This window comes from Rhea americana, unplaced genomic scaffold (assembly GCF_003343005.1).
Source record: "Rhea americana isolate MKP2758 unplaced genomic scaffold, rheAme1 scaffold_156, whole genome shotgun sequence".
Lineage (NCBI taxonomy): Eukaryota > Metazoa > Chordata > Aves > Rheiformes > Rheidae > Rhea > Rhea americana.
In genome coordinates, this window is record NW_028185661.1 from 43,044 (window position 1) to 56,130 (window position 13,087).

The window sequence follows — 13,087 nt, forward strand, 5'->3', positions numbered from 1 at the left end:
CCCTCCATCTCAGATGAGAATCTAGGAACTAATAGCAATAACTTCCTAATCCACTTGCTTAAGGGCTACTTGTGCCCTACAACAAAATGTCTCATCAGCAAAGATCTGAAAAACGGAATGGCCCCAGTCTGGCTGCTTCCTTAGCTCACTGTGGTTCTTGGGGAAAAAAACTACAACAGCAGAAGTGCATGATGCCTATGCATTATACACCATACAAAACAGACTGTTTAAAATCCATTTTACAGGTGGCACACCAGATTTAATAAAGATGTCTTATAAGTGTTTTAATAAAAATACTGACCTAGAGTTCATTTTCTTGTGTTGTTTACCTTGCTGTCATCAGAAGACTGTGAGTCGTTTAGCCGTTAAAGAAGTAGACTGAAGATACTAATGAAGAGGGCTTTGCAAACCTGCAGATGGTAAATATTATTGCCAAGAGCTTTACTTGGCATGATAAATGTCCTGTTGACACATCCTAGACCCGGCATTATAGAGCAGAATAGTTTGATATACAATATTTATAAACAGTTGTGACTAAACCCAGTTTGAGTTGGGAACTCATTTTCACACATGTGGAGGTTCCATATCAAAAGTCAGGTTCTTCACAAGTAAATGTCTCCTGGGGATGGTAATAATGACCAGAACTGTGTTACAGAGARCTGTCATCTGCTAGCTAGAGCTGGAATTACTCCTAAACAGTTTGAATAACTGAGAAATAAGATGAGGAGCTTGGGTTCTAGATCAGCTTTTTCTTTTCATGAGATAGTTTTCTACAAAGCTGTCAGAGGTGTTATCAAAGAAGGATAGGTCCAAGTTATGTTGCAGAAGAGGTAAAAGGGGGCAAATTAGAGATGTGGCAGGTGACTGTAACATCTAGATATTATGAACTATGATGAAAAGGAAGTAAGAGTTCCCATTATAGTTTATGAGACTTGATTCCTGTGTTACTGTGGCTTTTCATCAGTCCAGTACAGCTATCCTCAAATYTGTGCTCATTTTAAATGAATGACCATCTCAGGCAATGAAAAATTGCGTGTATAGKGATATAGGTATASGGGTATGTTCTGCTGTATCCACCTGATTTGAAGTAATTTAAGTATTGTTCTGTAGCAGAAATCCTTCTTTAGCTCAAGTGTCTTTYGAATCTGTAAGATTAAGGATAGGTAATTGTACTTTGTATTTTAGAGAAGAAATAGCCACTCCTGATTGCAACATCCCTTGTTCTTCATCAAGGAAGAAGAAAGAAAGAAGTGTGTGTAGTTAAGTTTCACTGCAAAAATTTGGTGCATTACTTATACAAAATAAGAAGCTCTTTTTTTTCACAGTTTCTCATATCTGATTTTTAGTCCAAGCCTCCCCCATCCAATTTATTTCTATTAGTTTAATTTATTTCTRCATTCAGATAGATTATAATTCCGTTTTCCAGGTCTTTCTCCCCATTTACTATCATGTTACCCCTTTCTCAAGCCAAACTTTTGTCTTGAACAACTTTTGTCATTGTATTTGCACCAGACAGTTTCTTTYTCCTGCCTGCCAGGTACTGTCAGCAGGAGCACTGAGAGCACAAGAAAGTTGAGTATCAGTACTTTGCCAAAGGGCATGAAAGTACCTAACAGCAAGATTTCAGGGAAGAAACTGAAACTCTGGCATGAACCATGCTCATCGCAGAGGGAATCTCCAACAGTTTCAGACAAAAGGTACCATCTTGACTGAGGAAGAGTGAGGCAAGTTAGTTGTAGAGTTTTATAGCTGGCCAAATTTAATCAGTTTCATACGAGAAATACAGGACCTCCCCTCCTATTCCTTTGCAAAATTTCAAGTTTCCAGTCCAAAGCCTGGATGTGCTTTAAGGAGATAGTTGCGGTAATATTTTTTAAAGCAGAAAAATAGTGTTTCTTCCTCTAAAACTTTTTTTTAAACAGCTTTTGCAGAACCAGTGTTGCTGCAAGTTAAAAAAAAATAGCAGTTCAGACTTAAATAAATATCTGCCTTGGAAAATTTCAGACTAAGAGTTAAGGATTTGGCACCTTAAAAGTACCTGAAAATTATGTTATGTAAGTAAAAAGAAAGTATTYAGCAGTCATCCCTATAGGAAGCTCCAGAAATGCCAGTAATCTGCATGTTCGCTGTCATGTTAATATATGCTTTATTGCATGCAGACAAGCTATAATGTTTAACAAATGGTGCAACAGGCATTTTCCAAGGATAGTAAAAATCTTCAATGTGTAACCATCATAGCAGAGCTAAATAAGTTTCTTCATATCTGAGACTGTCAGAGATGACAGGCATGTTGACAAATAATTACACTGATTAAGGCACTGATGCGAGGGTGGTGTGTTGTTTGCATGCAGAATGTTTCATTAAAAAAAAAAGGGCTTTCCATGACCTTTTCAACAGATAAGCATGACACTTGCTCGAGGAAAGCGCGTTCTACCTGAGCGATACAAGGAAGCTGTAAAAGTCTGTGGATCCAGAGCCCAAGGCTTGGAAAATCCTGTGCTCTATTGTTGGAGTGTTATGGAAACTCTCTAACCATTGACCTTAGAAGGCGCACTGAGGTTTCGGTGACCCTGGGAAAACAGACTGTGCCCCATGACTTCCTTTAAGCGCTAAGCATAGTGTGTGATTACCCTCTATCTGTGATGACATTCTCTCCACGACTTGGAAACACGGCAAAGACACAGAGGATATATGTGCCACTCTGAATAAGCCTGTGCATATGAAATGCCTGTGTTGATATTGAACCCCATTTTTTTGCTGGACTTCAATTTTCTCAGTGGACGTTTTAGCTGTGGCAATTATTCATGTGATTTCCCAATCCCTGACAAGGTCAAAGACATAGAAACCATGAAGCTTACTTATAATCAAATATTCCTCTTTCTGCACTGACCTTTATCACAAGCACTAGGAAGGAAGGAACAACTACTGGTAGGTATTTGTGGATATAAACAACTGTCTGTTGCATTGCAGGCAATGTACTGATCATCCTCATATATCCTTCTGTGCACATAATACTTTTAACATAAACATTATRAAGTGCCAGGTGTTCATTCCATAAAGCTACATTTACAATACTGCCAGAAAGTCTACTGTCCATTCATTAATATATTAAAGTAATATTACATAGTCTATCGAGGTTTATTGTATACATCTATAGGTCTTTTCTCTTACACTATATATCCTGGATATTTAGCATTCATGAATCGGTAGGTTCCAGTGTTGTGATGGAAGTAGACAGAGAGGTGGTTATGCTATGCTACATGACTTCCTAATTTACCTTAATTCATTTTTTAGGGGGCTGGCTACTCCATAATTAGTAAAACAAGAAGGATCTTAAGCTAATCAGTTTAAGATCAGATGGGAAAATAAAAGGGGTTTTAAAGAAGTGAGGCTTTAATTTTCAAAACAAGTGAAGGTGATACAAAATGATACCAACCAAGTGAAAAGGAGAATATTCCTGCTACTGCACATCTTGGAAATTCRCCTTACATATGGATATCCATACTGACAAATATAGGTAAGTATTACATGACTGATGACCTGTTAAGTACACCTAATTGCTGACAACATATACATTATATAGATCCCAGTATRTGAAATATTTTATGCCCTCAGCTCCTAATACAACAAGTAGGAATTGAGAATTAATAGTAATATATTCAGAACTTTTTAAGATCAGGCATAACATCTGGTTATGTTTCAGATGGTCTTGTCTTCCCATTGCTCCYTGAAAAGAAAAGCCTGAAGTCCTGATTCTTTTTTACTACTCTGATGTGGTGCATTTACTTTGAGAGTTAGACTTGCTCAAGGCATGGATCATATGATCCTTTGCAAAACTAGAGCTGGAATTAATTTTTGTACTTTATTTTTAGGTTAAAAAACACATTAGATGTAAATCATTAATCCAAAGGAGCGCTGATCCTTGCTATTAATAGTAAAGTARCTGATCTGTAATACAGATTGAATATCTCGGTTTCTAAAATTAATTCAGTCTGAACAAAATAGCTTTCTTGCTATTACTGTTTTGTAAAGTGCATTCCAAGAAACAGCAGGTTGGCTTCTGCCTTCAGATTGCAGTTGCTATAGGCTAAGCCATATTTCTTGCTCGAGTGTGCAAGCTAGCAAGAGCTCCACTGCGTTTTGATGCCAGTTGGCTCATGCTGCATATCTCACAGTCTCACAGATAAAGCAGAAGCAAATTTTCCAACATTTCCTCTTGGATCAAGGGTTTGTAAAGGGGCCAAGGGTGTATGGTATTTCATAATCTTCTAAATACCTGAAGGGATCCACAGTTGGAAGTTATCTGAGTTATACAAAGCCAACATGCCCCCTTTCCCCAAGTTAATGGGAAGATTAAGGGGAAATTCTCTCCTCCTCTCAATCCATGTTCTTTTCCCATCTAGCTGGGCTTGCACCAGATACAAGCTATRTCCATCAGGAAAGTGTAGATCTATGATTTAAGACCCAGCTGATTCAATTTAAAATAAAGGTATCACTCAGTTTTATGTAAAAAATGAGTTTAGTTTGATCCTGATAACTTCCCTTAAACTGAATAGGTCCTTTTCCTAATAACAATTCCATTAAATTTAATGGAATTAAGTAAGGTATCATCCAACATGACAAAAGGTGACAAAATTGGATTTTAATATTAAAAAAATCTTTTTGTTCTGTATTTTTAAGTACCCCACTCAGTAAGGATCTTGTCCATAATGGGATTTCTTAAGGACTTCACAGGACAGACAAATACTGGTAATTAGTTACAACATCAGGAATACATTGGTATAGCATAGCAAAACATTATAAGGGCGTCACAAAAATTCTCATTTTCCCTAAGATAAATGAACATGGGTTCTTTGATACTACAGCACATCTCTGTGAATAGTGATATGAAAAATCTCATTCAGGTGCCCAAGGAAGGCTGCCTTCACTGGAACCCTGTTTTGTTCTGTGTATCTGCTGATTAGGGTGACGGTCTGTTAGTGGCAAACATACATCTATATTTGTATACACATATATACAATGTGGATCCCTCCAGAAGCCAGTGCAGTAGCTGCCCCTAGATAACAGGTTTCCCCAGTCACTGGCACCAGGACATTCGTGTCCCCAGGCCTGCAGCCCCCCTCCAGTTGCTGATACTCAGAACCCCTTTTGCACACGTGTACACACACACACACACACGCACACACACACACACAGGCACACACACATCATGGATCCCACCTATGACTGGCCTTAGACATCCAGTCTACCCAGTAGCTGCCCCCTGGATCCCTGGATCTCCCAGTCATCTMTCTCTCTCACACACACATGCAAATGGGTCTCTCCTATAGCCAGTCCCAATTTATGACCTTACCAATAGCTGACCCCCAGGACCCATGGCCTCTCCCAGAGCTGGCTTGGACTTCCTGGTTGTCCAGTAGCCAACTCTAAGACCTGCTGGTCCCTCCAGGACTTGGTGTGGACTTACAGCCACCTCAAAACTTGGCTCCCAATCTCTTGTCCTACTTGCCAGCTTGTCTGGCTCAATGATGTTCACTATCAGTGATACTATCAGTGCGCACATCTGTGCAATGCACACATGCTCTGCTCTCACCAAGTGCCAGCACCCCAGGCATTCATGGTCCCACACCAGTGGTGGTGCTTTGGCCTGCACACACACATGGACATAGAAYAGAGAAAGTAGGTACTTAGAAATGCAGTTTAGTAGGAAGACAGGACAGACCACGTTCATTGGGCATGGGACACAGCCAGACCAGCACACTGAGCAGCCCCCTCATTCACATGCAACTGGCTCCATTTATCCCCTTATCCCTTATCCCCATGCTTGTTCCTCCCTACACCACCTTGATCCCTCTCTTTCCCCACCTTTGGTTCTTCTCCTAAATATCTCCTAAAAGATCTAATACAATCCCTGAATGCCCTTCCCTCTGAACCCCATAGTGATCCCGTATCCTTGCAGGCAGTACTCCCAGTCTGCAGGGTGGGGAGGAAAAGACACTTTCTTCCTTCTGTGTTGTGTGCGAGATAGTTAACCAAGCCAGACAGACCCTTCCCATAAGGTAGTAGGAAGAACAGCTGTTTTTGTGGACCCACTGAGACAGAGGTATGAGCTGCATACCAGGTCATTAAGCACTTCTGAAAAATCCCCAAAACAAACAGAAAAGAATTTTCATAGAAAACTGTACAGCTAGAAAAATCAAACTGCTTCCAAATATAGTCTGCAGCTGGGTAGGAATTTTTCAGGATCTAAGCTCTGGATACCTTCAACCCTTTTGTGAATTCTGCTGTTGCTAGCAGCCAGCTGTAGTTTCAAATCTAATTTTCCCACTAGCAGTCAAGGGAAATCTATACTTTGCCCTTTTGACCAAATCTCTCTCACAGGGGGCTTAAAGGAGGAAATTGTTGAGAATATTATTACAGAAGTGCTAGGATGACTAAAAGAGAATATTGTTTTGTGAAAAAAATAGTTTTCTTGAAATAGGTAGATCTGCAGTTCAATTCAAACAGGATATCTACAGATTTTTTCATGATTTATGGTCAAATGTGAGACAAGCCTAAAACACAGGAACACATTTTCAACAAGAATTCTGTTTTTTTTAATGCAAAGTTTCACACACCAAAATAAATATTTTATCATAGATGAGCTGTAAACCAACTTTGCTTTTTTTGAAAAAATAAAACTAAAATAGCTTAGATAGCCAGGAACACAGGCTCACAAAAGTACCTAACTCCCTGAAAAAAYATGAAGAATCACAGCACTGTTTTTCCCTCTGTTGTGCACTGACTGGGAATAGTCACATTAGAATTGCAAGTCTAAACTTGTGGAAAAAAAAATCACAGAGCTAGATATGGGAAACCATCATGCTGCTGCCAGGCATGCCCACAGCAAAGTAGTAAAGAAAGAGGAAAATTTATGCTTCACTCAGACTGCATTTTCCTTGCCAAACAGGACTGCAAATTGCTGTCTAATTAGCCATCTCTTATCACCCACATATCCTTCAGATGTGCTGTTTGGCTATCACCCACATATCCTTCAGATGTACTCTTTGGCAGGTTTCTTCCTGCCACTAAGTGCTGTTTTTTTCTGAAACATATTATTTTGTATTTTTCAAGGTCAATCTCGCTGTATTAGCTGCTCACTTTGTAAACACTCATTGACGCTCAATATTGTTGTTCTCACTAGTGGGCTGGGCACTTCTGGATTCTCACTTCTTATGATATTTCCAAGATGCTTCGCTTTCCAAAAGGACATATAGATAACATCACTCCTCTTTCATCAAGCTGCCAGTCCATGTATCACATGCAGTATCATGAACATTTGTTTGCTAGTATAATTTCATGAGTCTATAATAGTTTTCTTACTAAGATGCAAATATATTTTATGATTCTGCCAATGTCTGAAAAAAATCAGACTCTTCTAGTATGATTATTTTTCATGAAGTGAAACTGGTTTGTTAAGGAAGCCATGTCCTGCTTCCTTTACTTACCCAAACAATTCCAGTGGTATAGCCTATGTGAATGGGCAGAATTTGGCCTTGCATACCAATTTAACTATGGTTAAAAAGGTCGTAATATTGGTATCATCTGACATCTTCTAATACGGAAAATTTAGCATGATTTTTTTAGAGGAAGTTCAGCATTCAGTTGCCACTGAAATCAATGTGTATTATACAGCAAATACTTCACAATAATACCAATGAATCATAAAACTGCTTTAAGGAGACACTTCTATATTTCTACTTCCTTTGAATCGTCCTCCCTCTCTCACACATCCTAGAAGAGTCTGCATGGGGACAGATCTGTCCACATGTCCTATGTTTTGACTACTCCTATATGTCTTAATACATCCTAGGATGACATCCAAGGCTAAGTTCTGACAGGACCAGCTCTGAGAATCTTCTGAGAAAGCTGCCAAGCTGTGAGGAAGAACTGTACAAAAGTACACAGAACCATGCAAGATAAGAAAGGCAAAACTACAGTAGCAGTGATGAGGTGTGGATAGTTAGCAGTTCAAGAATTCAAATGTAAAACCACAGATATGAAAAAGTATAAAATCCTAAGGGAAGGAACAGGAGTTAGAAGATGGCAGCACAGCAATGATGAGCACATTCAGAGGACAGCAAGACCTTTCTCCATATGACTGACAACTGCCTGGCCAACAGAGACTCCTTATTTCAGAGGAAGCATAGCTTCATGAAATGTCACCTGCAGAACTTCTCAACACTGTGTATTTACTTAGGTGTGAAACTGTGGAAGTCATCTTCTTTCAATCATTGATTCTGAAATTCTAGGCTTGCAGACCCAGTGTGTCTTTATCATGAGCATTACTGATATGACTTAGTGCTAAATTGGGTAATACAATGCAATGTGCTGTGGAGTATTTCCAGAGCATGGAAGTCATAATTCCTGAATTATATCCACACACAGATCTCAGAAACTTCTGAGAAGATTAGAATATTAAAGGACCAGCTCAGAATTGATATATTAAGAAAGTGATCAAGAGCTCAATCTTATAAAAAGGCATCAGATGAACCTCAAAGATGCAGAGACTATAGCATACAGTCCCCTTCTACTTAAATTATTGAGGCCTCTAACAAAGAAGAGATGATATCCCAGTGATGGTTATGCCATACTCATGCTTTGATAGTCATGCATTTCTGGTTGTACATTAAACAAATGTATCAAAAAGTGTGGTATTTCGGGCACCTCCTTTCATTCCATGGTTCAGGGACACAGAGAAACCAACAAAACTCTTTTCTCAATTTTCCACCCCAAAATTACTATTGGAACACAATTCAACCTCAGAATTCAGGAGCAAAGGAGTTTGCTAAAGATGTGAGCAACAAGAAGTTTTGACATGACCTTTTGGTGTGGCTATTGCATATTCTAATTAAAAAACAGCTTTGCTCCAAGTTATAGCAATGGAAATGAAACTAAGAGTAGTATTGTCCCTGGACGAGGCATTATGGAAAAAGAAATGTGTCTGACAGTTTGAAGTGCAATGAATACTGCTAATGAAGCCTGATTCAGTAGATTGCACAGGTTAAAGAAATTTCATCAGCTAGCAAAACTATAATAATAGTTTCATTAAAAAGATTTTATAAAAGCAATGTAAACATTTTATAGAAGCATGACAGTATGTCATTACCCAAGAAAACTCATTTCCTGAGTACCTGAAGGCACATGAAAGTCAACTTTGTATCTTGCAATGCCTTTGAGTAGTTTCTATTCATTGTGGAGACCCATACTATTGCAGATGGTGTAAAAATCTTAAATTGAGAAGTACTATTTACCTCTTGTGATATTGTCAGAAAATGCTGCAGATAAATTAGCCCTGTAGTATGGTCAAAGACTCAGTAAGCAATGGATAGCACTGGGAATGCTATTTGCATTTCTGCCTGGGATCTTGCTTCACTTACAGTTTCCATCATTTGTTCACGTGGCTTGAGGAGCAGATTATCTTTTGCAAAGAAACTCAGGATGGAATCTCATATGGGACTTTCAGAGGCCACTCTTGTACAGCAGTACTTACTTTTGGACATTTGTGCACAAACATTTTATGCCTTCCCAGTTGTTCACTATTATCATAAGCTAAATCAAGTGAATATTTAACAGAGCCAGGCCACCTGGAAAATACTTTCCAACTGGGAAAATCAAGGTAGAATGGATGAATGAATGAATGTATAGTTAGTTAATATACAGATACAGATTTATGTACAGATTTGTTTCTAGAAAATGTTCTAACAGAGCAGGTTGATGCAGTGTAAGAAATAAAAATAAAAACTCTCCTTTAAAAAAACTCCTTATGCTTCCTGTGGGCTACCTGTGTTTTATTTAGGTGCTTACTTGAGTTTAGCCCCCCGCTCAGGGTAATCCCAGGCTGCTGCGTGCTCCAGCAAACAGCAGTCTGGAGCTCCCCGCTGCTGGACCTTCTCATCCGACAGTCTGCAGTGCCACGGGATGCGGGAACGGTTCGTCTGCGTACCCTCCTCCTCTTATCACGCTGCGGATCTGCCAAGGGCAATCCAAGGAGTTTCTGCATTTAATTCTCCCCTTGGGTTACTGTTGTCGCTGCACTAACAGGCGCAAAGGTGGAGGCAGCCGGCTGTTTAAAACAGAGGCACTTCATCCCTTCGGAGGGTCAGGCTGGTACCCGCCGCAGCTGCCCTGGATCGGGCTGCTCACCGGCCGCTTCCCCCATGGCACGGCTCGGCTCGGCCTGGCCCGGCCCGGCCCACCCCCCGCGAGATCACGCCCCCGCGCCAGCCTGGGTAAAAGGGGACGTGGCGGCAGCGCGCCGCGACTCGCACTGGCAGCGCCTGGGGGAAGCCGCCCGCTCCTGCCTGCCTCGGCCTGCGGCGAGGCACCAGCGCCAGCGGGGAGCAGCGGCCGAGGAGGGCGCGGGGACCCCTCAGCGCCCGGCGGCGCCAGCGGCYGCGGGTCTCCCTTCCGCATCCCGTGGCGCCGCCGCAGGGCGAGGGCGCCATGACTGTGCTCAAGCTGTCCCTCATGGCCTTCAGCTTCGTCTTCTGGGCCGCTGGGCTGACCATGCTCATCATCGGCCTCTGGGCCAAGGTGTCATTGGGCAGCTACCTGGTGCTGTCGGCCAACGACTACCCCAACGCGCCCACCATTTTGTTGGCCATGGGCCCCGCCGTCATCATCTGGGGCTTCCTCGGCTGCTTGAGTGCTGCCACGGAGCATCGGGGCCTCYTGCGCACCTACGGCACCTTTCTGACCGCCGTGCTGGTGGCCGGGCTGGTGGCAGGGCTCTCGGGACTCCTCTACCGCCAGGACATTGCGCAGGGTTTCCAGGAAGGGCTGCGCGAGGCCCTGCGTGCCTACGGAGAAGACGAGGGGAAGGCGGACGCGCTGGACGCTTTGCAGCGCACCTTGGCCTGCTGCGGCGTGGAGAGTTACCGCGACTGGCTCACCTCCCCCTGGGTGGGGGGACAAAACGGCTCCGTGCCTCTCAGCTGCTGCCGGGCCCGCCGGGGTTGCCAGCACCGGCTGCCCAACACCCACGGGCTGTACCGCGATGGCTGCTTCAGCAAGGTCTCGGCCTTCATCAGTAGCAACATGTTCTACGTCGCCACGGCCGCCCTGGGGCTGGGACTGCTGCAGCTCATTGGCATTGTGCTGGCTTGCCTGCTGGCTGCCCGCATCCCTGCCCACCCACTGGGCATCACCAGCCCCCACTGAGACCCCCCCCCCCAGGGTCCCCTTCTCCCCTTCAGGCCCCGTCCTTCCTCCAGACCCAGCGGATCTGGGTGCTCCTTGTCTGGAAAATCCTTTCTCCATATTCCCCAGTTCCACCTGAGCTTCCTCCACCAAATCCTGTTCCTCCTCTGGAGTCTGTGCCAGAGGCATCAACACTACAGGCATCTCTAAATCCCCCACACTGGATCCCTGGAAAAGCAGCGGCTCCACAGCCTCTCAGAGCTGGGAAGGTGCCTCCCCTCCCAGCTTTGCCCCCTGCATGGTGGCAGGTTCCCACTGCCCCTGTGGAGCCTCTGGACACCTCCCACAGACAGTGGTGGCAGCAGGGACAGATATCACCATCTGGCTCGGCATGGACAGCTGAGTCAAGGCTCACCAGTTGTCCTGGTGATGTAAGCATACTAAGGCACAGAAATGGGGCCCGAGAATGAAGAGAGGAATCTGTGAGGACAAGAGAGACGTCTCTCAGCGTTACGTGGGGTGAGTTTTCCTCTGGGACTGAGAACTAACGGCAACATGGCATTACTGAAAAATGATCAGCAACTGCAGCTGCTGGAGTGCCAGAGGTGCAGGACTGGCCAGCGGGCTCCCGGACAGCTATGCCAGCAGCTGCCATCAGGGGTTGCATGGGGAAGTGCCCAGGCACTGCAGGACCTCCCATTGTGTCTCGCTGTCCCCTGCACTGCACTCCTGTGCAAAGATTTCCTRTATGTGTCTTGTATAGGTTAAAGCCAATCAGTTGCCACAGGTGCTTTTCCTGCTGTGATATTTTTGGTCCTGATCTCCATCTAGAGGAGCTGTAAGTGCAACTACTCCCTCCTTTAGGATGTGCTCATTCTCTTACATCTCTCCAGGGCTGAGCAGGCCTTAAGCCCAGATCCCGGTCATAGGAGAGGAGGGCAAAAGCTGYGGAGTCAGGTATGGTTAGGGGTGGTGAGAGGTGGGGAAAGCAACTTTCCTTCAAAAGTTTCTTTTGAACTTTTGCTGTTGCCCTYAGTGAGTGGAACAGACTGTAAAACAGATCTAAAATACAATGCAACATAAACAGTGTAAGTGACATTGCTCACCAGATATGTGAAGTAGTCTAAAGTTTGAAATAAGTTTCAGATAAGGACCTCTTGAATCCAGAACAGTGTTTACAAAGTTTGTGTATCTGGCATACAGTGGAATTTTGCTACTCTGTTTAGTTCCATGGCCAAAGATCATTTATATAATTACCTGAGGGTCAGTTCTTCTGATCAAAGCTCAGGAGGTTAGAAGTAGAGAAAGAAAACCTGGGTTCTGTTAGGATAATCTCTCTCTCTCTCTCTTTTTTTTTTAGTGTTAGTAGTTGGGAGGAGTAAGGTGTCCTCATTTAGGAAGATTTACAAAGCCTTGCTTATGATACAAAGGGTCTGTAGTATGCCTAATCGGAGAGCAGTTCTAGTCTGTGTGGATGGAGCTTTATCTGTAACCTGAAGAGTGATTCTGGATTGATGGTTATGCTGTGTTTGGGTGTTAGTTGTGTCTTGATAGCCCATTTGTCCGGATTTTGAGTGACAGAGCACTGGAACAGGTTGCCCAGAGAGGCTGTGAAGTCTCCTTCTCTAGAGATATTCAAAACCCACCTGGACATGATCCTGTGCAACATGCTCTAGGTGACCCTGCTTGAGCAGAAGAGTTGGACTAGATATCTCCAGAAGTCCCTTCTGACCTCAACCACTCTGTGATTCTGTGATATTAAACGACTATGTAACTAAGTAATATAAGAATCATGTTCCAGGTGAAAAGTGCAATGTAAACAGGCTTCTTAAGTCATTTGATTATTCATCTGCATAGGTGGACCCAGGAAATGTGTTGGGATTTCTCTTTATAGAGAAAACTGTGT

At 43.1% G+C, this 13,087-nt stretch overlaps 1 pseudogene; it reads left to right on the forward strand.

Annotated features, from left to right (window-relative positions):
• The first annotated feature begins 10,485 nt into the window (after nucleotides 1–10,485).
• LOC146598668 (tetraspanin-7 pseudogene) lies at nucleotides 10,486–11,202 on the forward strand (annotated as a pseudogene).
• The last annotated feature ends 1,885 nt before the right edge of the window (nucleotides 11,203–13,087 follow it).